The sequence below is a fragment of the Lates calcarifer genome, linkage group LG16_LG22 (genome assembly GCF_001640805.2).
Source record: "Lates calcarifer isolate ASB-BC8 linkage group LG16_LG22, TLL_Latcal_v3, whole genome shotgun sequence".
Lineage (NCBI taxonomy): Eukaryota > Metazoa > Chordata > Actinopteri > Centropomidae > Lates > Lates calcarifer.
The window spans coordinates 17,781,933-17,809,089 of record NC_066848.1 but is presented as its reverse complement, the minus strand read 5'-3'; positions in this window follow the sequence as shown (position 1 = coordinate 17,809,089).

The following is a 27,157-nucleotide window of genomic DNA, read 5'->3' as shown; positions in this document are numbered from 1 at the left end:
GAGCTAATCTGCTGAAAAAAATGAAAGGATTTTAAGAGTTAGGTGCCCTCTGTACTCTCACTGATGCTCTGTTTCAAATAAGGCTGTGTCTGCTATAAATTAGAATTTCAAAGGAAGAATAATGTTTCTGTATGACTAACTGTACATTTGTGAGTCAAAGCAGCATTGCAGCACTTCTAAATGTAAAGTTATTTTGCTCTGAGGCCTGGTGAGCGTTGCATGTAGCAGTATGGCTTGTAAATTCCCTTTATGCACAGGCCAAAGTGATCATTGAGATTGTTCAGCTGCTTGCACTACAAGACCAAAATATCAGGCTTGTTTGACTTTAACTGACAACATTGTCATATACGGGGGGCAATGCCACCTGTCAGTGTAGGGTGACATGGCTCAATAATGACGTTTCAGATGTGAAACCCGTAACTGTCTGACTAGCATCTCATTTTTATGAATAGTTAAATTCAGACTAAAGCAAACATACTTGTCTAACATTTGCATTTTGGAACTTGTTTATTCAATTTAGGTGCAAGCCCTACACACCTAAATGTAATACAGTTATTACTGTTACGAGTGAGATGTGTTTGACAAGTCAAAATGTCAAGCAAATGTCAAACACACATCTAATTAATAACAGGTCAATAACAATAAATACCCCTTTCATACTGAAACAAGGATCCTGGAAACAACAACATAATTTGACCTGCAACCAAAACACACCCTAACAGCAATTTAACATCTTTAAGTCTTCCAAATTACAGTACAAATACACAACTTGTTATACTCTCTACAACTGTTACAATTAAACAAATGCATGAATAATGAATGTTTCTGATCTGAAACTGCTGTTGTAAAGGTTTGGTTAGGTTTGATAAAAATAACTGTTTGGTTGAGTTAAGGAATGACTGGAAACGAAGCAAACAAGGCTGTGTAAAGGAAACAGGAAATAAACAGTCTCTTATGTTAAAATATGAGGCTTTGTTGTTAAATCCATCAATCCCAATCCCTCCCTCTTTGTGACTCACTGTACTTCCTCCTTTGCTCCCAACAGACGAGAGTCATAATTCCTATGCTATAGGGCTTTCTCACTTGAAATGAAATAAACATCATTTTTGGGGATTTGCTGAAATGACTGATCCCATCGTTTTTCTTGGGAGGACAGTCTCTATTTGTATGGAAAGTAGCAAAATGCTCCCTTTGGATTCAGATGGAGTTGCTGCCCCAAAGGAAGCAGTTCACGTATCTCAAGGTCTTCTGCACTAGAGAGCATAAGATGGAGAGTGAGGATGACAAGTGTCCCTGCGGTGATGTGGTCATTGTACCTGACTGTTGTGGTAAAGGGGGAGGTGAGACTCAAGATGAAGCACTTGATTTGCCAGTCAGCCAATGCACTTCAACTGTTCTTGGACATGCTCTAAAACATCTGATTACACTAATATAGGACGAGGAAACCATGGAAACAACCATCCTGTTGGCTGGTGTCCTGTGTCTCCTGGACACTCGTTTCCTGCTGACCGAGGATCGGAAGGAAATACTTGGCCACAGTGATTAACGTTAATCCTTTTCACAATAACAGTGAGATCATGTCACCTGTTATGAGAATGAATTCGTGCTATTTTCATATTTCTCAGTGTAGCAATGTCCCTGCTTTTCTCTCTCACTTCACTGTCTCTGTCTTAGTCCTTTATTTCTTTTCCATCCTATTTCCCCACCTTGCTGCATTCACCAGCACCCCTCTCTCTCTTCCTCTCTCCTCTCCTATCTTTTTCTCCTTTGCTCAGTCCAAATGGCACTCCTCTAATTGAATAATTTATTAGTTGGCTACTCCAGAATTTATTACTTGGGTGGACATTAAACTCCCTCAAATACACACACTACTCCATCCTAAGAAAAAGACAAAGAGGGGGAACAACTGGAGCAGGGAGACACATGTAAGTAAGATTTAGGATAAAAGGGATTCAAAGGGTGGGGTGAATGTTGGTGGGACAGATTAATGAAAGGGTCAAGAACTGATGGAGAGAAGGAGGAGGTGAGGAGGGAGTGGTAGGTTGGGGGATGGAAAAGCATTTAAGGGAAGAATTTATGGCTGGTTAAGAGAAGAGAGGAAGAGGAAAAACAGGGACTACTAAAAAAAAAAACAACTGATGCACTTGGGGTCAAAACAATTAACGTACAAGAGGGCAGTAATAACTGGATCACATTGGTGCACATTCTTTGTGCAATGTTTAGGATTGTTTCTACCAGAAAATGAGACCCATTTGAAACAAAGTGTATACAGTGGCTCAGCATTTCTCTTTAGTAAACACACTGACTCAGCATCCTGTGGTTAAGGTAGCACCGGCAACCTGAAAACAAATCACCTTCAAGTGTTAGTAAACCTTGTGGTAATAGCTTTTATCTATCCAGGAAGAGGAAGAATGAGATTATTTGAACACAACCTTTGATCAAAGTGGAATGTATTGACGCAAACATATATACATACATGTATCCATACATACATGTATCCACATATATATATATATATATATATATAGATAGATAGTGCATATTAATGACAAATTTTAACCCCTAGTGTCTTGTGGTGCTAGAGGAGATGTCAGGAATCACAAAAGTCAGTAGACTTTGACCTCTGGGGGACCATAAATGTATGTATAAAACAATCCTTCCAAAACATGTTTAGATATTTCAGTCTGGACCAAAGTTGTGGATTGACAGACTGATATACCATCCTGCAACTCTGGCTCTAAATCAGACAATGACACCAGAGTCCTGGGTTGCATCTACAGTTCTGCCTTTTTTGTGTTGAATATTTTGGTGGAAAACAAATTAAATGCGATGTCAGTGGACACTTTTCTGATACAGTCAATGTCAAGCCTTCTTGCGACTTGCCAGATATGTTAATTAACAATATTTGCTCCTTATATTGACAATGAATGTAATCAGCTTGGCACAATGTTTCCCTCAAACTGTATCTGAGACAGGGCTGCATTCCAAGATCTTTGCTGCTATGCTAACTATATATTTGTGACCCTGCCCTCTTGAGCACAAGATCCAGTTTTAAATGTAACATTATTCATTAGGCATGCAGTCCCTGGTCCAGGAGGTTTCTGCTATTTATTGTTGCAGTTTGATCAAGGACACTGTTTTAATACCGTGAGCAATTTTCCCCAAAACAGAAATAGTCTACATTTGATATTGTAGATGAAATTAAAGCCATTGATTACACAGTGAGACACAAACGGCTGCAGTAATATGGCCACAGGGATGAAGGGCTGGTATACACACTGCTGCACAAGATGCTTCACAAGGTGCTTTCAGAAGGACCTTAAAGCCATTTCACATTTAATGTGAATGAATAGGCTTGGGGCTGAGTTCCACAGAGAGGTACTGAGAGACAGACTAACACACAGTTGGCTTTGGTCCATGGGATTTGTTGACAGTAAGAGCATATAAAATTACACAAGCTTTATCTTTTAATGTGAAAATTAATTGTGACTCAATTCATCTGGTTTAAAATACACGAGTCTTTCAAAATGTGTATGACCAACAAACCAACCAGACAGCTGGTTAAGTTGATAGAGGAAAGCTGTTTTTTTACTGTTGGACGTACTAAAACCAATGCACAGCATATTCTCCTGTGATTAACACTGGAGAGAGTCAACTGATCACACCAGTCCTTGGCTTGGGGCTCCCAGAGTAGAGCAAAGTCTATTATTAAGAATATTATCAGCAAATATTCAGAGTGCTTGCTCTACCTCTCATTGTGTTCTTCAGTATTTTTTCTCATGCTCATCTATAGTATTTCTCTTTCTCTCTCAGTACTTCTCTTTTCTCTCCTTCTGCCCCTCTGTCATTCCTGTCCCATCACATTTTTACCAACTATCAGTCAATCTAACACTCCTACCATCTCTCCTCTACTGTTTCCCACTCAGAGCCTCTCTCTGGCACTACTCCCCTTCATCTGTTTCTTAGTCTTTCCACCAATGTCCCTCTCTCCCTTCCTCTGTGTCCCTTCCTGCACAGCTCTCTCCTGCCTCACAGCCTTCCCCCAGGCCTAGCTTGTAGTTTTCTGTCCATCAGCACTTCAGGGAAAACGAGAGAAGGGAAAGATGAGAAGAAGCGAATGCAGGGCCTTGAGGCCTGCTGACTGCCGAGCGGCGGAGAGGCGAGGAGAGGAGAGAGAGAAGAATCTGAAGTGGAGAGAGAGCAAGGCCAACGGATGAGTGCAGACCTTAACACTCCTTGAAGTCCGAGCGTTGACAAATGGCTGTCTAATGACCTGAGATTAACTGGCTGAGAGGTCAAGATGAAAAAAAGAGGATCCCTGAAGACAGAGGGGAGAAAAAGAGTAAAAAAAATATCATGGGGAGAGAAGGAGTGAGTGAAAGAGAGTGAGATGAATAGACCTCCCTCCTGAGAGCAGAGAGTTCCCAGCTGTTGGGTGAAGACTGTTAGCAGTGTCAGGTGGAAATAGAGGGATTGCAATGTTTGTCTTACTTAAGCTTTCTTCAAGTTCTGCAGTCAGTGGCAGCTGGCTGTTAAAACTGACAGAGAGAGACTTAACCGTTTTGTTTAGCACAACTAATGTTGAATATGTATTGGCTGTTCTAGTCAGAGGGCAATATCTGAAAAATCTGCAAACAGAAATGAACACTGGACGAGTCTTACAGTTTATAGTTGTCTTAAAAGCTGGGATTTTTCCTCAATTGTTCTGTGTTGTTTAAAGGTTAGAATACTTACAAAGAAAAATTCTTTCTTTGTCCTTTGTCGCACTGCGCCCCCCTGCTCGCCCCTTTACTTCATTGTTTGCTCTGTCTGATTTCCTCCCTTTTCTCCTACATTTTCTGTTTGTTTGTGTGCCTGTGTACCTGTGTGTAAATGTCTGTTCAGTTTGAGCCTGGAGAGAGAAAGAGAGACCGCTCTGTTGACACAGGCTGATAAATTTTTTAATTCGATTACTGCCATCTGTACAGAGGAAGTCAGGGGACAGTGCTGGGAAAGAAAGCTTCACCGTTTAAGGTGTGTGCCACACTGGGGTGCACAGAGACCTCTAACCCAAACAGAGTGCTGTGACATACAAGGGAGAACTCACAGAGTCCAATATGTGTGTGTTTCTGCTGCGTATCTACACAGTCAGAATACAAAAGCTCTACCGGGAATTTAATAGGCTGTGGGAAAATTACGATTGTTGCTGCAAGGCCACCAGTTTGTTTCCCATCGCTGTCAGTGTGTTTCCACCAACAGTCATGAACCCTGACAAAGTGCCATTGAGCTAGGCATTGAACTTATGAGGGCTTGGAGCATAAAAATATTCCCAGTATTACACCGCAGGTCAAATGCACACAGTTTGGAGGCAAGAGCCCTCTCATTGATGCATGGCTACTCTCCCCTGTATTAATAATATTAGAAGGTAATCCTTTTACATTAAGCTTTTCATTTCAGGGGCCAAGCCCACACTCAGCTCTGTCAATAAGTCTTTGTGCCGCAGTGGCGCCCTTGGTGCTGTGTGCAACAGAGCTATTATTTCTGGGACAAAGGTTCCTTGAGCCAGAGAGAAGCCACTGAAAATGACAGTCTGGCTCTCTGAATGTACTGTAACATGGGTCAAAAGCACTGCACTTGAAAAGCAGACTCTGAAACCTTATCCTATTCTTCTATTCCTATAGGAGAAATGAAATAAAATGCAAAATACTGACCTGGAATTGCATGCATTCTACTTATTTCATACTGATAACAGACTATGACAGTAATTTCTTAAGGTTTAAATAGTGATTAGATATTATAGTATATAAAATCCTTGATGTATGTGTAGCCACAGTTTTGTTTGTTGTTAACTACAATAGTGGTTCCTTATCTAACGTGAGATAACTTTAGCCTTGTCTGGCTCAATGAGAGTGACACCCCACTGAAAGCAGTGCATCACGAATTGAATGTCCCATCATGACTCATATAGGAAACCACCAAAATTCATCAAATACCCTTAACACTACTTAAGGGTTCGATGTGTGCCACGGGCGTTGTTAATGATGATGGGACACTACAGAATACAGCCAGTGGAGTTTTACTGCCAGCCACTCTCAAATGTAGCAGAGAGAAGAAAATAAGTGGTCCAAGGAAGACAATGTGGCAAGAAAGAGGAGTACAGCTAAGAAGTGACAACAAGCACAGACCAAGAGAGAATAAACAAGTAAGGCTGCAACTATCTTACTGTCTTTTATTGTAGATTCATTTGTTGATTATTGCTCCCAACTTGAGCTTGCAGACCTGATTTAAAACCAGTGTTCCTTAACCCAGTGGTTATCAAACCATCCACTTTTTTTGGGAGAGACTGTGAGAAAGTGGAAAAAGAGCAAAACCTAATACTGTAAAAAAAATCCTGATTTGTTCCAGACACACAGATTGTTCCAGATGCGATGCATTCAGTAGTGTTTGTTAACCACGCATATCTTTATAGCTTACGTGCTACGTGATTTAAAATGTACTTATGTAAAATAGATGTCGACAGGTCACATAAAGAAACACACACTCACACAGAATAAGATACCTGTCCGTATAAACTCGTCACATCTCCTCCTCTCTCTCCATTTTGTTCCAATTTTGGTGCACTTTTGTGTGTATGTGTGTTCTGATTGCTCATACCTAATGGTGTGTTAGGACTGTGAAATGATCTGTGTCTTGAAATCCTCTCCCTCAGCTCAGCTCGGCTCAGCTTACACACAAACACACACACTTTCATTGCAGTTATATTGTAGTAGCAGTAAAATGTCATTTTAGAGGCTGCTGAGGCGGCTTTTCTCCTGTGAGGGTGCACCGTGTTGGTCTGCCTGTCTATCAATATCACCACAGAAACCTGTGTACATGACTTGCATTGTGTCTGGTTATAAGCAGGTATGATCTTGACAAAATCTCCATATGTGTTCGCATTTTTGTTTCATATTTTAGGAGAAACTGGTCCCAACTCGCTGCTGCAAGGACAAACTTGTGCGCCACTTAAAAAAAGCAACCACATAAACACCTCCACAGGATTTAACATCTTAACTCTAGTTCCAATTAACAGGCTGTGAAAAAAAAACTCTCAGCCAAGTTCATTGTGGTTTCACCCAGCAGGAGTCATGGGAATGTAATCATCGTGATGTTTTGTGTACAAAGATCTTGGCTGATAATTTACATGGCTGAGATCAACACAGCTTTCCAAAAGAGGTGAATCAAGTGATCAGATCAGGTCGGTCCATTTAAGGTCCTAACACCCTGATCTTCAACTTCTTACTTAAAGCAACAAGATCCTACAGTAGCACTTTTTTTTAATGCCAACATAAGAACAATTTTGGTCATTTCATCTAAGAAATTTCTGTCTGTGATGTTTTTATCTGAGCTCTTCTTGTTGTTTTGAAGTGTGCAGGGTTCAGTTAGAGTTTTTAAAGTGTTAAACTCTAAATAAATAATAATTTATCCCTAATTTTAATGTTAATCGTATATTTAATTGCTTATTTAATGAATACTTTCATATTATGTAGGAAAAATTAGTAATAAGTTACTTAAAAATATATATAAGTAATATATATATATAAGTAACTGAGAACAGAACAGACAGAACAGAAGACGAGCTGTCGATGTCAAGGGGACTGAAATTACCACGTCAAAGCTGACTGAAAATACAGCAGCTCATTTGTCAGTGCTTTCAATCCTGTCTGGAAGGCATTAGTATTACTACGGGAGGTTGGCGGCCCAGTCACATTAATAATTTCAATCATAAGCACAGTAACAGATTTTTTTACTGGGGGCATTAGAAATCCAGTATCCGTATATTGATTTTTAGTCATGTTTATTTTTCATTTGTTATATTTCTATTTTTGTCATGTTTTTCCTGAGTATGTAATTTAGTACCTTGGCACCAGAATATTAACTGACTCATGTGGTTGACACTCTTTCTTTACTCAACAACTACTGCTTGGAAGCTCTTGATCAAAGCCTATGATTTTTCCTTCATTTTCTTTCAATTAAAGAGACAAATGCATATGAAACCAGACGGCTTCCTGGCTGCTGTCATGTGTAGGACAGTATGATAATACTCATTTAATTAATTTGCAGATGATGTGGTTCAAAGTCTTTGTCTTCTTTCAGGAAAGCTGCTCACACTGTAGTTATAGACAGTGATGGAGGAGGCAGCCTCATGGCGAGGTTTTCTGAACCATAGCCACTAGTCAAAACAGATTAAAGTAAAGTAATTTGTGGTTTTGGATAACAGACATCACCCTGCTGTAATATAACTAACTAAACAGAAAAATAAATAAAATAAAAAAGTTGCATTCAGGACTGTACACACACACTTCAGCAGTACCTGTCCCCAAAACAGGAGCCTCTCACCTGCTCTTGTCCATAGAACAAGTGCTCCTGAGTGGTGCCTGCCAACAAAACAAGCACCCCACGGTATGGAGGTTACAGGCGACAAGTGCCTCTCAGAGGTGGCTTTTGAAAAATCAAGCCCTGCTCAGATGTATCTGTTTATCAAAGGGGCAGGCCTACGCACTGCAGATACAAAAATAAATAAACAAGCGTCCCTCATTGGTGTGTGTATATAAATCAAGCATCCCTCACCAGTGATTGTGCACAACAATCACCCCTCAGCTGTCCCTGTCTAAAAATTAAATGCCTCTCAGAGGTTGTGCTGTTACAAAACAAGTGCACTTCTGCGGGCTCTCTCTGCACAAGTGACCTTTTTTTCTCCTTCTGATTCTATACATCAAGCACTCCCTCAGCTCCCTCAGTCCTACCTGTCCGAAGATTACAGTGATATTTCACTTTAATAGTGCAGTTTCTTTCTTCCTTCTTTTTTTGTTGTTGTTATTGCACTCACACCTCAGCAGGAATTCAGACATAAAATGCCTCCAACACTGACTCCTGGGATCCACTGTCACTGCTGACATTCAGGATTTTTCTCCATGGGATGAGTTACTATCTGGTTCTATTTTTCCTGGGAACTAAAAATTGATTACTTCAAAAATAGAACACATGAACAATTGATAAATATATTGGTCAGCTAGAAGTGAGTATACTGACTCGCAATTCTGAGGTAATTTCACTTCACTGAAAATTTCTACTTCTACTTCACAATATTTCTGTGCTGCACTTTTTATTCCACTACATTTAACTGACAGCCGTAATTACTAGTTACTTTACAGGAAGGATCTTACTGTGATCGGCCCTTGATTTGTTGTAGACTGAACTACCCAATCATAACATTTTTCATGTCTTAACAACATTTCAGAAGTGAGGAGGAAAGAAATTAGAGGACATTTTTGTTTCTCAAGCATTATTTACTTTAGAGGGCAAAGTTGCAGAGAGAAGAAAGAGAGAGAAAATTGTTGTGTATTACCTTTTGATTTACGTAGTCTACTTGTTGGATGTCAGCTGGATGGATATTATTTATGTTGTATATAGTATTTGTAATTAAATTATTAAATAAAAATACAGTAGAAAAAGTTAAAATGAGTTCCAACTTAACTGGCTATAATGCATTATTAGTGAGTCAGAAATAATAGTAATACAAAACTCTGAAAGGCATCATTTTGCCTAATGAAAACTGTATACTTCTACTTAAATACATTTGGCTGATAATACACATGTATTTTTACTTGAGTAAATTTTGAATGTAGTAAGGGATTATCAAACAGATCAGATGGTTTTTTTCCACCACTGTGAGCTGGTCATTAAACGCCCCTTCATACTGAAACTCTGGTACAATTGTCCCACAGTGATTGTACAGCAACAGAGAACAAATGGTTTTCAGATGTACCTGGTATGTCAGAAAACAAGCACCCCTCACAGAGTGTTTTGTAAAACAAGTGCTCAACTGTGGTGCTTGTCAACAAAACAAGCACCCCTCTGCTGTTGAGGTTATAGATGACAAGTGCCCCTCAGGTGTGGCTGTCTGAAAATCAAGCGCTCCTCTGTGGTGTGCCGGGGACTGTCTGTGTCTGTAATTGCTTTGAGCCGTCAACTCAGTGGTAAACTGAAAGGACCCAATTAAATCCCACAGACTGGTGTCTGTGAGTGGATGAGCGAGCAAGTGTGTGTGTGTGTGTGTTTGTGTGTGTGTGTGTGTGGAGAGAGAGAGAGAGAGAGAGAGAGAGAGAGAGAGGGGAGGGAGAAAGCGAGAGAGAGAGAGGGAAAGATAGGTTGACATGGTAGAGCTTTCATATTGCTCCCAGCAGACTATAAGCAGATTTGTAGTGGTGTCTTGTCACCATCTGAGGCCCTTGGTGTGCATGTGTGTGTTTGAGTGTGTGTGTGTGAGTGGTAATCAGTGTTCACTGTGTTTTTTTTTAACCCCCCCCCCCACCCCACCTTGGCAGCAGCACAGCAGCAGCACTCTTTCTCTCCATCACATGCTCACTGTTTTCTTTTGTGCTTTTTCATTCCTTTTTCATTTCATCCACATCACAGCCAACACACCAGCTTTGGTTAGATGCCATTCACACCATTCATTAATGTGTGATCTGCATCTGAATATCTTATCTGGGCAATCAAACACTTGATGCAGGTGTAAATGCATGACAACTTTTTGGGTCTGGCTCACTCTGTCTACATGTAATTTGTACAATGTGGTCACAGTGTTGAGAAAAACATCTGATGAGTTGAAAGGTCACAAAATTCCACCACGTGTCTTTAACAAACAAATAGCTGTAAATGACCCTTTCCTTTGCAAAGGATTAATACATAGACCCTATACCACAGCACAAATGCAGGTTGTACTGCCATGCTGCCTTTGAGGGACAAGAATTAAACTAAGTGACTATTTACAAAGGAATCACTCAGTCTCACTGCAACCCTGAATAAACCCTGCACCCTTGCATCATTAGATAGACAATAACAGGGGGGGTCAGTCCTGGCTAAGTCACCAGAAGGAAAAGGAGGCAAATGTACAGGCACAGAGCATGCATGCTAACATGAGCAGGTAAACACTCTCACCTACACATTCACATGGAAACCTGTCTGCAGAACAGAACTGAAAAAAACCCCAAGAGACAAGCATATATCCACAAAGGTCAATGCTCATCGAGGTATAAAACCCTGAGATTATTACAGAGTGCCAAAGGTCAAACTTTGACCTTTGACTGAAAACTCTGTCCATCCTACTCCCTGAGAAAAATAAGTTGTAGGTGTATTACAAACAAGGTCAAGAAAAGAAGATTGAAAGGGGGGAAAAAATGAAAGGGGGAAAAAGAACAGACAGAAACAGACCTTCAAAAAAGCAAGAATGAAGGAGAAAAAACAAAAAAATTACTGAGCTAATGAATTAAACAAGAAACAAACACACAAACTACAAAGTAATCAAACAAGCAAGGACACAAGAAACAAAAGAAACTAAAGACAGCATCACTGCCTTGCCTGGAGAAATAGTTTTTTTTTCGCCCCCTCCATGTCTTTTCACAACCTTGTTTCAGCTCAGTAAATAAACTATCCATCATCGTTAGCCATCTGGCATCTTAGCCTATCAGGAGCCTGGGAAAGCTGTTACCGAGTGGCATAGGATGCGGTGGCTCGCCGGATAGGGCCAATTGCCTCTGAAAGATTACTGCTTAAAACAAGGCTGTACATGTGTATTATGTTAGCTGAGCACGGTGAGCGAGCCACTGTGACATTGATACTCGAAAGAGGGGGAAAACATCTGAAGCAGCCACGATGAATTAAACCATGAAATGTTGTATTCAAGCTAAGATTGATATTCCATTTCCAGCGTGGTGAAAAGGAGCTGTTTGGTTACCGTGTTAGTGAGCCCGACTCAAGAGTGTTGACTTTGTGTGTGTGTGTGTGTGTGTGAGTTAATTCCCCAAGCGTGTGCCTGCTGTAAACAGGAAAGATTGAGTGTGCGTTTAGTTTTGTTTGTGAGTGAGAGAGATATACAACCTCATTGATGCTGTTGAGTGTTGCATGTTATATTATGTTTGTGCAACTGCATATGATATCTGCCTGGAGGAAAGCTTATGAACACTAACACACGCATAATGTATATTTATGGACAGAAAAATGTACATAAGAAAGAAAAGATTTGTCAACAACTAGCGACAGATGCTTCACACCTTTTATTTTTTATATTTTCTATAATTGGTCATTTGAAATTATGATTATTCTGTCAATATGACCTCATAAAACGACTGTTTCTCAGGCTTCCATAACATCTTTTAGAGTCCACTTTGTATTCTGTATTGATTTTGGCCGGTGTGCAAATCTCCTCCATGGCTGAAATCCATCTTATTCTGTGTTTACATATCTGTTTGTGAGTGAGTTAATTCTCAGAGCCGCAGGCACTGTGACAGGAAAAGAAGATTGATAACTTTTGTTTGTCGGCGAGAGACACGCGGCGTCATTGATGCTGTCACACACTGCGCGCAATGTGTGTTACATTAGAGAGACTGTATGCTGATTTCTTTCCCGTTCCTGACTCACAGAGAGTCCAGTGCTTGTGGAGGGAAAGTGGAGGAGACAGTGCTGTGTGACTGGAGAGTGTGCTTTATTTTTAAGTCAGGGCATTTCTGGTGTTAAAGTGGTTTTTGGCAGTGCTTGTTCTGTTCTGATGTTATGTTGATGTTATTTGAACCCAAGGTCCATTTGAGAGATTCAGCTTGATGAAAATGCAGGCCAGACACACACCCCTGATACATGGAATATTCAAACTGAAGAGAGAGTACTATAAAATACAGAGGATAATGATGGTGGTATAATCATCAAGAGTGGACACAGCAGAGGCAGCAGGTGGCAGAGAAGAACATCAAGGTGGAAACAGCAGTCAGACATTCACCCAAGTGCAGAGGCACTTGAACAGTGAAGCTGGCTAAAAGACACCTGGAAACAGTCACTCTGACAGACAATAAGAAATAGAGGGACTGAGTCACTGTAGAGCTCATATACTTAACAGTGAAGTTAGTCTAAGGAGATGCATTTAAGACTCCATAACAAGCACGTATAACGTGAATAAAACAGGGTAAAATCAATGATGATTGTTTGATATATTTGTCCTGGCAACCCTGACATGATAATGCAGGAGTAACTGACAATATGACTTGACTAAGGGTCGCTCACATACAAATTCAAAAGTGAAATTTAGAGGTGGCATGACTGCACATTCACTCAGTAAGGACACAGATGGAAGCTAACAGATGTAACTTTGCTAAAAGAAAAAAAAAAAAGTGGTTATTCTAAGTTGTGTGAGTACTTCAGTTTGAGTACATTGAGCTGGCACACATACAAATGTTATTACAAGGCACACTCACACTACATGACGCACAGATTTTCTGTTTTCATATATTTAAAGAGAAAGTCACACTGAATTTAAATCAACTGTGTCTACTGAAATACAGGGGACTTTAGGGGAGCCAGTGTTGAGTAAGAGTTAAGATAATTTTAAAGTGTAATTCACAGCTGCAGAATGTAAAAAGAGCGCCTCACATCAAATGATGCCCATGCATTACTGGAAGTGCTCAAAGGGAAATTAAGAAGTAATTGGATAATAGAATAGATAAAAGTATAATATAACAGAAAACCAAGAACATTTGTCGATGTGTGCCTTCTCGATCTGACAAGTGTGAGGTTGAAATGCCCAAGGCTTTAGTTTCATCAACAAATTTTCTGCCTAAAATAAGGCACTCAGCAGCCCTCATATCATATCCACAGACATCTCTGTGCATTTTTGTCAGCCCTTACACGCTCTCTATTCATCCACTCCTTTCACTCATGCTGCGTGTCTCTCAGCTACAGCGTGTTGGGAACTGAAACACTATGAATCATATTCAACAAGTTCCCATATGAGACAGTGAGCAATAGAGTGAAGTCGATCTAAATTCATCTTTCGGGCCTCCTGGAGGCATCCAGCTAGGCTTTACAAAAAGGCAACACGGCATGATACAGCAGCGTGCTGTAAAATGGAGAGATAGCTTTCATCATCTGGACATCACAGCAACATCTCATCCCGGCTTTTTGTCAGCACAGCCTCAATAAATTCAAGCCAAGACCGACTGAAAACCTAACATCTGTACCTGCACCACGACTCAACTCTTGTTGAATCAAAATGACAGAATGTGGGAGCTTAATGAGTCTCATATTTTGGATTGTGGAGGATTTGTTTGCTTTGGTGAGCTCATAAACAATGAAAACCAAACTTTTTTTTAAAATCCCTCTTCTCTGGAATAGATCAGACTCCTGTAAACCCACCTCCTCCTTTCCTGTGCTGTTACCTCCTTCAACAAACATAAGAGATTAAACCGAGATTACCTTGTTTGGAGAGGCTTTGTGCACGCTCTCACAACGTGCACTCAGACCAACTAAAAGCTTAAGGATTTCTGTTACAGTACATCTCATTAGCGAGAGAACGATTACGTTTTCTCTGTGCACATGTGCAAAATGAAAGGAGTCCGCCGGTAAGCAGGGATGCTAAGTGCTTTTGCACTTTCAACTATCCTGGGAGAATTTATGATTTACTAGACTGCTGACAATTCAGCGCTCATCTCTAGCTGATACCGTAGCTGCATGATGCTTGTAAACCTTGGCTATGCAAATCTTTTCTGTCAGATCAAGTTGGAATTAACCAGACTGAAATCTGAAATCTGTGCAGAGAAAGAGACAAAAAAGAAAGCAATTACTTGGAAAAGAATACCAAGACGGATGCTGCAGAAACTCTGACTCTTTGATTTAGTTGTTTCTTAACAAAGCATGGTATTGTGCTCATCATAACTGCAGGTCATCCTGGTCTATTTAACAACGGGAGTCTGTTTTTTAGCGACGGAGACTTTAAATCGCATTCTTGAAACAAATGAGCCTCTTTTATCCTCAAATACCTCACTAAAACCTTTCACATTTTGGTCACAGCATGGGTCCACTAAAGTGGTGACAATTTTGTTCTCAGCTCCTAAGAATTTCAGGAGGAAGCAAAGGAACAACAACAAGAAACACAAAGACTGGCCTCACATTTAACAATTCACAGCTTGGCTCATTTTAGCAGAAATGTGTAGTCTAGAAATAATTGCAAGAAAACAGACATCTACTCTACAAATATATTAACTGAGTGCAAGGAGTTTTTGTGACTTTTGATGCCTGCTGTATTTCGTTTTAACCACAGAGAGTCTATATAATATCAGCCATTACTAGGATGTCTCTGTATGTGTGTGTGTGTGTGTGTGTGTGTGTGTATTTGGTTAAGGAGCCCAGTGCCAGGCGAGCAACTGAGGAAGTTGTGTGTGAGTGATGTGTTTTGCAAGTCTCTTCTCTTTCTCTTTAACAAGGTCTCTTTCCATCATATCACAATCCCTGTCTCTCCAAATGTATTTTAAATGTCTTTATCAAGTTAGATTCTGGATTCTGAGGTGAATTTATGTGTTGAGCCACATGCATTACTTTGTGACAGAGGCGAGAAACCATTAAGCATGCTGTTATATTGCTGACACAAGTGTTGACACAAGTGTTTCTAATATTTTATCCATCACATTTTGTGTATAGAGGATTGCCTCACATTATAATGCAGTCCAAACACAATCCAACAACAGTGACAGCAACAAAAAATGCTACTGCCACAAATTTTATAATAGAGTTGACACCTATCTAACACTGCCAAAAACTATTTTAAGAGGTTCACAAACATAAAGGCTTCACACAGCAATGGCCCACCCCCACAGGTGTTTTAATTTGACTGACTTTCTCAGGACTTTGTCTAGATTGAGGTTGACTCTCCCTCAATCTACACATCAGAAACTTGCAAAGTTCATTCACATGTCCTTGTGAAATACAGTAAGTGCTGCTAGAAGCTTGGTGATGTAGAGTGATCACCTGTTGGGCCTGTTTGTGTCATCAGCTTTCAGTTCACAGAGTAATATACATGGATGGTGGAACATAGCTAAAATGACTATAGCTGGTCCTCTGTTTTGCACGCTGTGGCCCTTGTTCCATTCAAAGTTACCAATGATTGGTGAATGGCATAAATTTTTGTGTCAGAGTTCACTAATGTTAAACTTGATGGTAAACACGCATGAACATTTACTGTGCTCTCACATGCCTATCCACGAACTGCAGTGATAACAGTACTGCAGCGAACTGCAGTGAAATCAACTGATTTTTCACTGTTACAAATGCTAGAATGACTGGGCCATTAGGGCAGGACAACTTACACCTTTAACATTCTTATAAATTCATGGACTTTGTTGACAACATGCATAATGGGTGTGCAGGGCTAATCTTTATTACAGGACTTTAGGATGAAGTCTACTGACTTTGATCCTGATTTTTCCTCTAGCACCACCAGCATGGTCCATCCATCCATCTATCCACCCATCCATCTACCTTTACAGAACATTTCTTGAACCTGGAAATACATGGTAACTTTTCTTGTTTACCACTGCAACTCCTCTCAACTCATTATTTATCATCCAATTCTAGACTACTAAGATTGGTATGCTGGGGAGACACACATCAGTGGAAGTAGGCATCATTAATAATTATAATCACCATAATGATAATAATAATACTGATGAGATAACTGTGCTGATGACTGAAATGTCGCCCTTAGCAGGATCTAATATTTCCTGAGTCCTTGTATCAATATGCATTATAATGCTACATGCACTGATACACACCAGAAAAGCAAGCAGAAAAACAATGGACAATATATGTATAGTACAACCTAGTGTTTAATGTAAACAGACACCTATGGACAAATGTAGTTAATGTAAGCAGGTTTAACTTCTCATTTACTGAGAAGTAATATCAGCTTGTAGAAATAACAGCCCACTTTGTGTGTGACCTCTGTTCCCAGCTCTTCTGCATATTGGAAGAGCAAATATAGAGACACATGGGCGCGTTAATTAGGTTTAAGGTGCTGTTCTTCGCAGCATCAAAACAATATGCAGCTCCACCTCAGGCAACAGCAAGTGTAAAGCTAATGAATCAACAATAATGGCCTTTAATGTAATAATGTGCTGAGGAAGGATAGAGGTGTGAAAAAATACTGTCACAAAGATTTTAAATCTGTGACTGGTTTCCAACAGATACAAACACAATGACTCTCTTTCACTGACTTCACTTTACTCTAACTGTTCGTGTTGTTTGGTCTGAGGATTTGTCCACGGCGATGCCCCTAGAGGTCATGGGTAGGTAAGTATGGAAAGAGGAAGTTATAAATTGATGGTTGAGGGAGTGATGGAGGGACAGCAAGGTCTGATCAAGGTTAAAGTTAAGCACAAGATCTTCCTGTGATTTTGCTCTGCTTCTATTTCTTGTAATGGACTCAAAAGTTCAGTCACACTAGCAGTTGGATTTCTTTTCTCCAAATAAAAGTGAGAAAGTTTGTTGTATCTTTATACTTTGTCTCTGTGGGGTCATGCTGACCATTTACAAGTGAACCAGGGCTCGTGCACAAAATTCACGTTCTGCAACTCAGAGTAGAAAGTCATGTCACTGAACGTGTTTGTTTATTTATTTTTGGTTCACATTAATTTTTTCAAAGGATTCCCTATCATTGTCATGGGCAAGAGAAGGCTTAGGGTTAGAGTTTACCAGTGCTAGCTTAAGCAGTTTTTAACATTTTTTGTACTGCTGCAAGGATTGATGCACCTATTTTAAGTGGGAGGTAGATGTAGTTTCAGATCTGGATGCACATTACTTTTTCAAAACATTTCCTTTTATACACTGAAAAATAAAATTGTGCACAGGCAAAATGTATGAAAGTAGCTACAGTGCCTGACTGTCATGAGGCTTTGTCAGTTATCAAAGAAACAATACACTAAGGAGCCTTATACTGTAGCCACAGGCTGCAACAACAAATCACAATAATGCCTCAGATAATTACACAATCAATAATCAATCTATCTATCAACTATTAAAAGCAAACACGTTATTATTAGCAACAGATGAACTACTTTCAACTCACAGTGCCTTTCTGCACTGTAGCCCTATCTGGCTTTTAACTGCTGCAGTACTCCCTGAATTAGCATTGTTGTTATTAGCATTACAAGCATTTAATACCTTCTTGCAGCACCACTGTCAGTTATGTGACCAGAATTTGCACTATCCCAAACTTCAGTGTCTCCCTGTTTGTTTCTTAAATGATGATGGCCCTGCTCTTCTCAACAAAATGTTAATCAAGCAGCTCAATTTGAACATCCACCAAGTGAAGGTTTTCTGGGCACACATAAATTCTGGTAATTAGATCTAACTCCTGTAACTCCACATTGGCCCCAGACTGCAGTGCCATTCATCTGGCTGAGAACCAAGACCCATAATATTCTTTTTTTTGTGTGTGTGTGCATCTTAAGTCTTGTTGCAGTTTGGGCATCCACCCAAACAAGTCCCACTCATTTTCATAAACCATTCCAACCAAGGTTTTCAGTTCAGTCCAGTCCTCCTTTCTAATTTACTCTATTTCTGCCTAACCTTATGCACAGCCTCCACTCTCCCTCCTCTTCAATGTGCACTGGAGATGGATATGTTTCTCACTGGGTAGAAGAGCAATCAAACCTGTGACACTGCAGTCAAGTGGATGGTTGCTCAAAACCACTTTCACATTGCCAACTCCTGCTGGTGATAAAGGGACCGGGGGATACTCCAGTGGCTCATTGGACTCTGTCTCCAGTGACGCGTTGATGCAAAAGGTTCAAGTGAAGCTCATAAGATTTTCAGCGCATCATTTCCCTCTGTCTTATCTTCCGTGCTGCTCTCTGGTGGAGCAGAAACGCCATGAATTATGTCTTTAAGGAAATAAATGATGATCTTGGAAATGCAGTTATTAAGTTACGTAATGTCAAGAGACTCTTTAAAGATGTAACCTGAACCTCAAATAGAGATGTTGTTTTCGCAGCTTCCTGTTTTTATTCCCCTGCTATTATCTGGGACTCCAAATAGAATATTGCTGTGAAAAATTTGGTGGAAATTAAACAGTCGAGTTTTCCCTTGATGGCATTTAAAGTTCTGTTTATCTCCTCAGATGACTGTTTAACTGATAATGTTTCTGTCCCTCCCTCCATCCTCCCACCACTCCCTCTCTTTTTCTTTCTACCTCTATAAATATATTATGATGAGATTGGTCCATCAAACCACTTTTATTTTGTATCTTCAGCCATCGACTGGTGCTCACTCCCTCTTCATTTCCTTCTGTCTGTTCCACTCTCTCTAATCTGAGATTAATTCACATACTCCTGTCTTCTTCTTCCTCTATCTGTTTCCCATCACTCTCTTTCATCTTTTGCTCCTGTCTCCCTCCCTCATAAAATTGACATCTAACTAAAACCAACAGTAAAATTGAATCAAGCAGCTTAGTCTGCTCTTCTGTCTCCTTTTCTCTTTATCCTTAGTTCCCTTTTCTTCTCTTCTTTTGTTAGAATAAGATACCCAAAGTTATTTTATCTTGACATTAATTGAATTTATCTTTTTCTCCTCTAGACCCTCTGTTTTAGTTCTTTTTTTAATTCATGAGAGGAAGCGGTTGTGCTTTAGAGACTTGGTTAGGGTTAAGGAAATAGTGCGTTTTGGTGTAAAATAAAAAGTATTGAAAAACATTAAAAAAAAGTTGAGTTGTTGGTGTATTATTAAAAGCAAACTGTGACAGATTACAGTCAATAAATCATGACACGCATGAAGCATGTGACTTAAACATTCCACTGAAGAGAGGAAAAATAGTCGCATGTGAAAACAGTAGATCTAATTCTAATCTAATACATGAAACACAAACACACACACACACACACACACATATAAAACAAATATTTCACCATTTGGTGTTTGACTAGGGCTCTTCTGATTACATCATCACATTGCAACCTCCAATTCTGCAGTGGTTTAATCTTGATGAACCAACTGGATGGAAACGCATACTGATTTGTATATTCCTTTACCAGTTTTCTTGTAATTTTGTTAAAATTTGTGATACATTTAGATGGAAACCTTGCTAAAGGTAAAATAATAATGAAACATAGTCTTTGTTCAGCCAAACTTCAAATGAGCAGTTTGGCATCAAGTGCTTTGTCAATGCTTTACAATCACTGGCTCATTCACAGCTATGTTGCAACCAGCTGACTAATTACATGCAATCAAATTGATGCAGGTGTACAGCTTGACCTTTAAAAGTTTTGATAAGTGTTGATTTAACTAAGACTTAATGTTAATGTAAGGTGGGATTAGTTCTCAATAGAATCCTCACTACTGGTTATTTTCTTTTCAAGCGTCCTCAAATCTACCAAATTTAACTGTATAACAATTTGGTTAACTCCTCAATGTACAGTGACTCTGGCTGATCTACTCTACTATTTTAACCAAAATCATTACTTCTACTAATCCATCACTCCATCCTCACTCAACCTCTTACCCACCCTTTCCTCACTTTCATTCCCTGAACTCCAATTAAAAATCAAGTCATGTTTAGCCTCAAACAACTGAAAAACTGGAGAGTCTTAATTTATCCAGCCATCCATTATTATCTGAACTAATGGGAAACAAACTCAGTGTTATCCCTCAGCATGATCAGTGGACATTAATTAACTCCTGTCTTGTCTCTCCTCCTCTCCCTCTCTTAAATTAAATATCAGGTTGTGATCTTGACAAGCTTAGTTTACCTTCTCTCTGTTCTTGCTCTCTCTCTCTGTCTCTTTCTCTCTAGCTAAAACATTTGCAGTCAGCCTTTTTTGTTACTGCAGTTCCCAAAGCTGCCTGGATATGTTTTTCTGTTGTTGCCATTTTATATTTTGAAAACCTGATCTCTCCCTGACCCTGATTCTCTACATATGAATTTTAAAGCCTAAAATTTAAACAATAAACTTTAATATTAAATCAAAACCACAAAATTTGCCTCACACCTCAGCAACACAAAACATCCCACCAACTTAATTCTGGCAGATTCCTGCTACTCACATACTCTAGCAGGACCAGCTGCCTTCATTCAAACTTTCCCAAATAATTAGCAGCTTTTTATCTACTTCAAGAATTTATTGAATTCAAACATTAATTCAGAAACTGAAAAGAAGGGACTGTAAAAGAAAGGGATCAGAGCTTTTATCCTAGATAAATTTTCCACTTAGAATGAAAAATAACAAACATAATTAATCAAAACAGCGTTTTGTCCTCTCATTCTATCCTATCCACTGCATTCCCAACCACTCTCAGCTCTCTGATCCCTCATTAAACAGGCCTGGTTGTGGCTGAGATCCTTGTTTTTCATCTTGTTTTACAATATTATCTCCACTATGATCTGACAATGCAAAAATGCCATCTTATCAATAAATGGAATTACTCTGCATAATTAATGGCTGCAACTGCTTCAGTGTTCCTTTCCATGAACTCTTTCTTCTCATATTTCTCATTCTTCTACTTCTCTCCTTCTCATTTCTTTCCCACCATTAAAGCAACATTATGTAACTTTTTTAAAACCTTAAAATAACAGCTAAAATGACAGTTGCCTGTTTTTGCATCTAAGTTTGGTGAGTGGGTATGATCTGATATTCAGCAAATCAGGCCCAGAAAGTTCAAGAGTAATGTGGAATTGTAAATCAGTCAAACAAAACAAAACAAAACAAAAAAAACAAAACAAAACAAAACTGAGAGGTCACCAAAAAGTGTGCAGCTCTATTATTCAGTAAGGAAACTTTGAAATATCAAGAGTTTGGTGTTTGGTGTGTTTGTTACAGTGACAACACTTCTGGCTCTAGAAGCCAGAGATAATGGGAAACACACACCATTCAGCCATGTTTCAGGTCAGTGAGTTGGAATATACCAGGGGTGTCAAACTCATGTGGCCCACAAGAGCTTTCAAAAATATGACTATTGTAAAATACAATCCTGTGACACTTTACAGAAGTACAATAAATGCGCCTTAATTTTGTTATCTGTGCAATGAAAGCTTCTAGCCACTGGATGGCAGTGTCTCAATATTAAGCATTTCCTACAGTGTTTTTTTTTTTTTTTTTTTTAGTCAGTGATGGGGTTGGGGGAGAAAGTAAAGCGAATACATGTTTGTGATTAATGGAGACAAGCCGGTATGTCTTCTTTGCTATGAGGCAGTGGCAGTGCCCAAGGAATGCAATTTATGTTGGCACATAAAACACTGAGCTAAGTACGCTAACCTTAGCCACCAAGAAAAGCATCAGGTTCAAGAATTAAAAAACAGCCTGCTTTCTCAGCAAAATATATTAGCAAATGATGCAGCGGAGAAAGCCAGCTTTATTGTGGCTGAAGAAATCGCCCAAAGCATTTTTCAGAAGGAGCATTTTTAAAGCAGCATATGCTGAAGGTATGTGAGCTGGTGTGCCCTGACCAGTGAAAGGTTTTTCACAATGTTAGCTTGTCAAGAAACACTGGAAGACAGAGTCTGTGAACATCTCGGAAAATCTGTCTGAAGAAACATGCAGTTCTTTGGCTTTTTAATTAGCAGTTGATGAAAGCACTGACAATACTGACATAGCACATCTAGCCATTTTTTAAGAGTGAAGAGCTCTTGGGTGTGGCCGCCAAGTTGGTGAGACTTATGACCGATGGCGAGTCTGCCATGTGTGCTGAGAGAACTGGCTTGGTTGGACTGGTGAAAGAGAAAATGCAAAAAAAAAAGCAATTGCCACACACCCCTGATAACTAGTTATTAATTAAGTTATTATTAATTAATTAATTAAGTTATTATTAAAACTAATAATAATTGAATGCAGAGGCAATTAAGTAATATGAGAGAGTAGATACATTCATATAGTCTTTTAGTTACAACTGGCCCTTTGGGGTCAAGCATAATGCTGATGTGGCCCTGGATGAAACTGAGTTTGACACCCCTGGACTATACAGTCTGCGGTCCGGTCAAGTGGCTCATAGGCTTTGTTTTCTGTACATGAAAATGGACTTGACCACTCAGACTTGGAGCCCAAATGAAATAATCACCACTCACGGCTGCTGTTGCTCACCAAAGTTACATTTGCTTTATATGAAGAATAAAAACTGGATGGACTTATTTCTAATCCCCTCCTCCTCTCTGTCCTGCCCCATCTTCAAATTCAGCTTGTGGTCCTTCTTTATCAACACGCTGTAATCTCTCCTAGGTGGTCGTTCTGGTTTGGTGAAACAATGTTATCCTTGCTCATCATTATTAGACATTAATTGACTCATCCTATCTTCTCCCCCCTTTTTCGGGTCTCCTATCTCAGTTTGATTAATTTATGCCTGCAGTATGTGCCAGATCTGGGGAGAATTTTAAAGTAATCCTAGTGTTTCCATCCCTCCCTCCCTTTCTTTCTTTCTTTTTATCATCTCTTTTACTGAATTCTGACAGAAATTGAGCAGAAATTAGGTCCCTTTGCTCACATGATCATCTTTGGTGAAAAATATGCAGGCAAAGTAGTACAAAGACACCTAAGTGTGACTTGGTACAACAGAAGTCAGCCAGTGATGTAATCAGAAATTTTGTCTGACAACTTTTATTGCTTTCTGTTGTTCGATCCATCATACCAGCATGTGTCAGTAGCTTCTCTGGGGAATGTACATTTTGGGGAAACTTGGAGGAAACGCCCTTCACCTGCAATCCATGAATCTGTTCAATTTCTCCTCTTCAAATCAGTTTACACCCACTAGTTGTACCAGTTGCCTCCCTCTAATATCCTTACCTGTATTAAACCACTTCCAACACTTTAATTACAAACTCACAGATGTATGAGATAGATACAGATACTTAAAACCAGAACAAACTGTCATACTCTCTAGTGTTTTTTTTCTGTTTTTTTTTTTTTTTCAGAAATATGGAAGTAAACTTTGCAGGTGTGTGTGAGGTCAGTGATAAAACAAAAACAGCCTACTGCATACTCCCACAGCCATGATTCACATATGTCTAAGAAATCGAGACAGAGAGAGAGGCAGTGAAAAAGAGAGATGACTCCTGATTCGCTAGCATTATGACTATGAGTGCATCACTTCCTAAAGAAGTGACAGGACATATGATAGTGATAACTGCGGCCAGGTTAAATTTTCTATTAACATATGGAGGAAATGTGACTAAACATATTTGGCAAATATGAGACCGTGTCTTGAATGCAAAATGTTCAATGAAATTTGTTTTTCCCACCAAAATATCCAATCTGCACAATATTCAGCTGAGTGATTATTAAACTGTTTTATGATTACGTTTGAGCACTGGTTAAGATTGGAGAAAGAGCGTGGAGCGGTTAAGTACAGAAAAATTTGGGACACACATTGTTTTTGTTCATCAAACTGAAACCATCATCTTTCCCTAACCTTAACCAAAGTGCTTTGTTGCCTCAACCTAACTACAGACGTGACTGTGGATACAAACCCTGGTCTGGTGTGACATTCATGTGCTCTGTACACCCACCCACTACTCCTATAAGAATCAAATCAAACACATGAGTCTGTGGAAATGTATATGTTCTGTCAGTCTCTGATGCACTACAGCTTGTGTGTGTGTGTGATTCTGAGTGTGCTCGCTGTCACTCACACTCTGTGAAAAACTCAATAATAAAATGAGGCTTCCAGGCTTACATGCTCAGAGTGTAAAGGAGACTGGAACTTTCAATATATGTTAAGATATGAAAGCAGGTCCTCAGAACCAGAAAAGTAAAACAACAAAATAAAAACTCGCTACTGAAACTTCATCAAGCATCTTTTAGCAGCTGATATGTACACATACTGAATATTATGAGCACAGACGGCTCCAATGGGAATAAAACCTTTAACCTTGACAGTGTAAAAGCAATTTAAACCCAGTGAACCACTCAGGGGAAAGAACTCCTTAACCTTGGCAGTGTTAAAGCTGCAATAGGGATGAGTTTTATGTGGAAATGGATCTGTCTTACCAAACTAAATGATGGCTGTGACACAGAGGAGTGTCCCATATTCCTTTATTGAGATCCTGCAGATTTGCTCTTCCTGCACAAATGGAACTTTTCCTTACCGTTCATTTCTGTCCATTTCCGTTCACTGACATGTAATTTTCTCTGGGAGCACTTTCATTCTTGTGTGATTTTTTACTGGGTGCCGTTTTTCCTATTTTTCACCGCGAAAATCTCATCTCATCCCTTCTCATTGGCTTACTTACAAACCGTATTTTCGTACATAGAAGCTTGTATATCTACATGTATGAGCTGCAATATCCATCCAACAAAAAGCACAACACAAATGTTCCAGAGTAGAAGGCACCAATGGCATAAAAACCTTTAAAAGCATAACCAGGTCATGTTCACTCATATTTTTACCAGCTGGTCTAATTACAGGGTGTGCAATCAATACACTTTGGGGGATTTGGGTTTAAGTGTCCTATGGCCCCTTTAGAAATGTAATGGAGCAAGTAACATGTCTTCACTGAAGCAAGTTATGAGATTTTGGCTAAAATCGATTAGAATGATGGAAAAGGTGGATAAAAGTGCGGGGCCCTGGTCGAAAAAAGGCTGAAGTTAGCTTTTAAGAGAAGCATACAAATCTGTCACCTTAAAGACAGTGAGGGACCTCTACACAGTAGTGAACGCTGGACTCACAAATGCAGTAGAAAATTTGTTAGACAGAGAAGTCTTTCCAAAGGTATTTCAGATCCAGAGTGTTTCCTCTCACTGGGGCCACAGGTGCAGCTTTACAGCCATGCTCCTACCTGCTGAAACATTAATAGCTTCAGATGTCAATCCTCTACCCATTATACATAATTCTCAGTCTCTACTCTTTTCTAATCAGCGAGGTCAGGATTATTTGTAGGCTGAGCCCTGATTTATGTTGTTGTCTAGCAGATTAATAGTCAGGTCACATCCTGAGATTGCCAACTTATTTCATATTAATCATCACTCTAACACAGGATGACTGCCAGCTATTTGAAAGGTTAAATCCCATCAGTTGTATTTGCAGGATTTGCGGTCAGGATAAGGAAATTACTGCAAATCTGTGCCTTAAATGTAAAACTATCATCCTACAGTGTAATCATCATCTGGGAATCTACCAAGTACTTGTCTGACCTGGTGGATTAAGGAACCAGTTCTTAATAATAACTAATAATATCTATCTATCTATCTATATATATATATATATATATATATATATGTATATATATATATATATATATACCTCCATCTGTACCTAAATCCTGCACACTCAGTGATTGTATCTGTGGTGCTGTTGCTAATGCTACCCCGACTTCAATCATCAGTTCTCTTTCATTATAAACATGAATGAAACAAAGGATTACTATCAAAGTCTTCATGGGTCATATCACATCTGACAACCACCCAGCCAATTCAAAGGCTGCCGGCAAGCTTTCTGTTTAAAGCACCAGGTGGTTCATTATACTAAATCAGCTGTCATGAAGGGGTCAAAATTAATTTATGACAAATACCCTGACAAACTGTAAACACATTAGATGCTTACATCTTATATCAGATAAGAGATAAGAGGTCACAGTCTAATTTATGCTAGAATCAATGCAAGTCAGCACATATTCGATAACATTTGCCTTTGCATCTGATGACTTTGCACAAAGGTAGATACACAAAGGAAAACAATACGATGGATGAGCCATGCCTCTTTTAGATAATGATAACATAAATAGCAGGAGTGACAGACAAAGTCTAGTTAGTTCCATTGACATGATTGTTTGTGGTTATGTTGACATAATAAATATCTCTCAGTACCAGGATATATGGTACTAATCACAGTAAATTTACTGTTTTTATATTTTATATTGCACTCCAACATACAGATACGTAAAGGATAGATGTATCAATTACAAGAACATGAATTATCTGAACTTTAAGGAGCAAATATATTGCATGTATTTTAATGTTTTAGGCAGGAAGGTAGAGTTGGAAAGGAAATGAAAGGAAGAGTCTAAATGAAAGAATAAGAGGAGAAACATAACAAAATCAGATATTTCCAAAAAGGTGTGCTACATAATATAATTAAGCAGTTGATATCCAATAAATATGCTAAGCAAGCCCAGCTGACCATAATTTTGACTCAAGAGGAAATGATTGAATCAAGTATTGCATTGCAAAAAAAATTATTGGCATGAACACAGGACAGCTCTGAAAATAAGACAACCTCCCTTTTTACCAACATCTGATTCTGAGACTTTCTGAGGATAGAAAACACTTTTACACTCATCTTGTTGGGAAAGTTTCCCTGATATACCATTAAAAGTCCATATCCTGAAGCCTTTTTTTCTCAT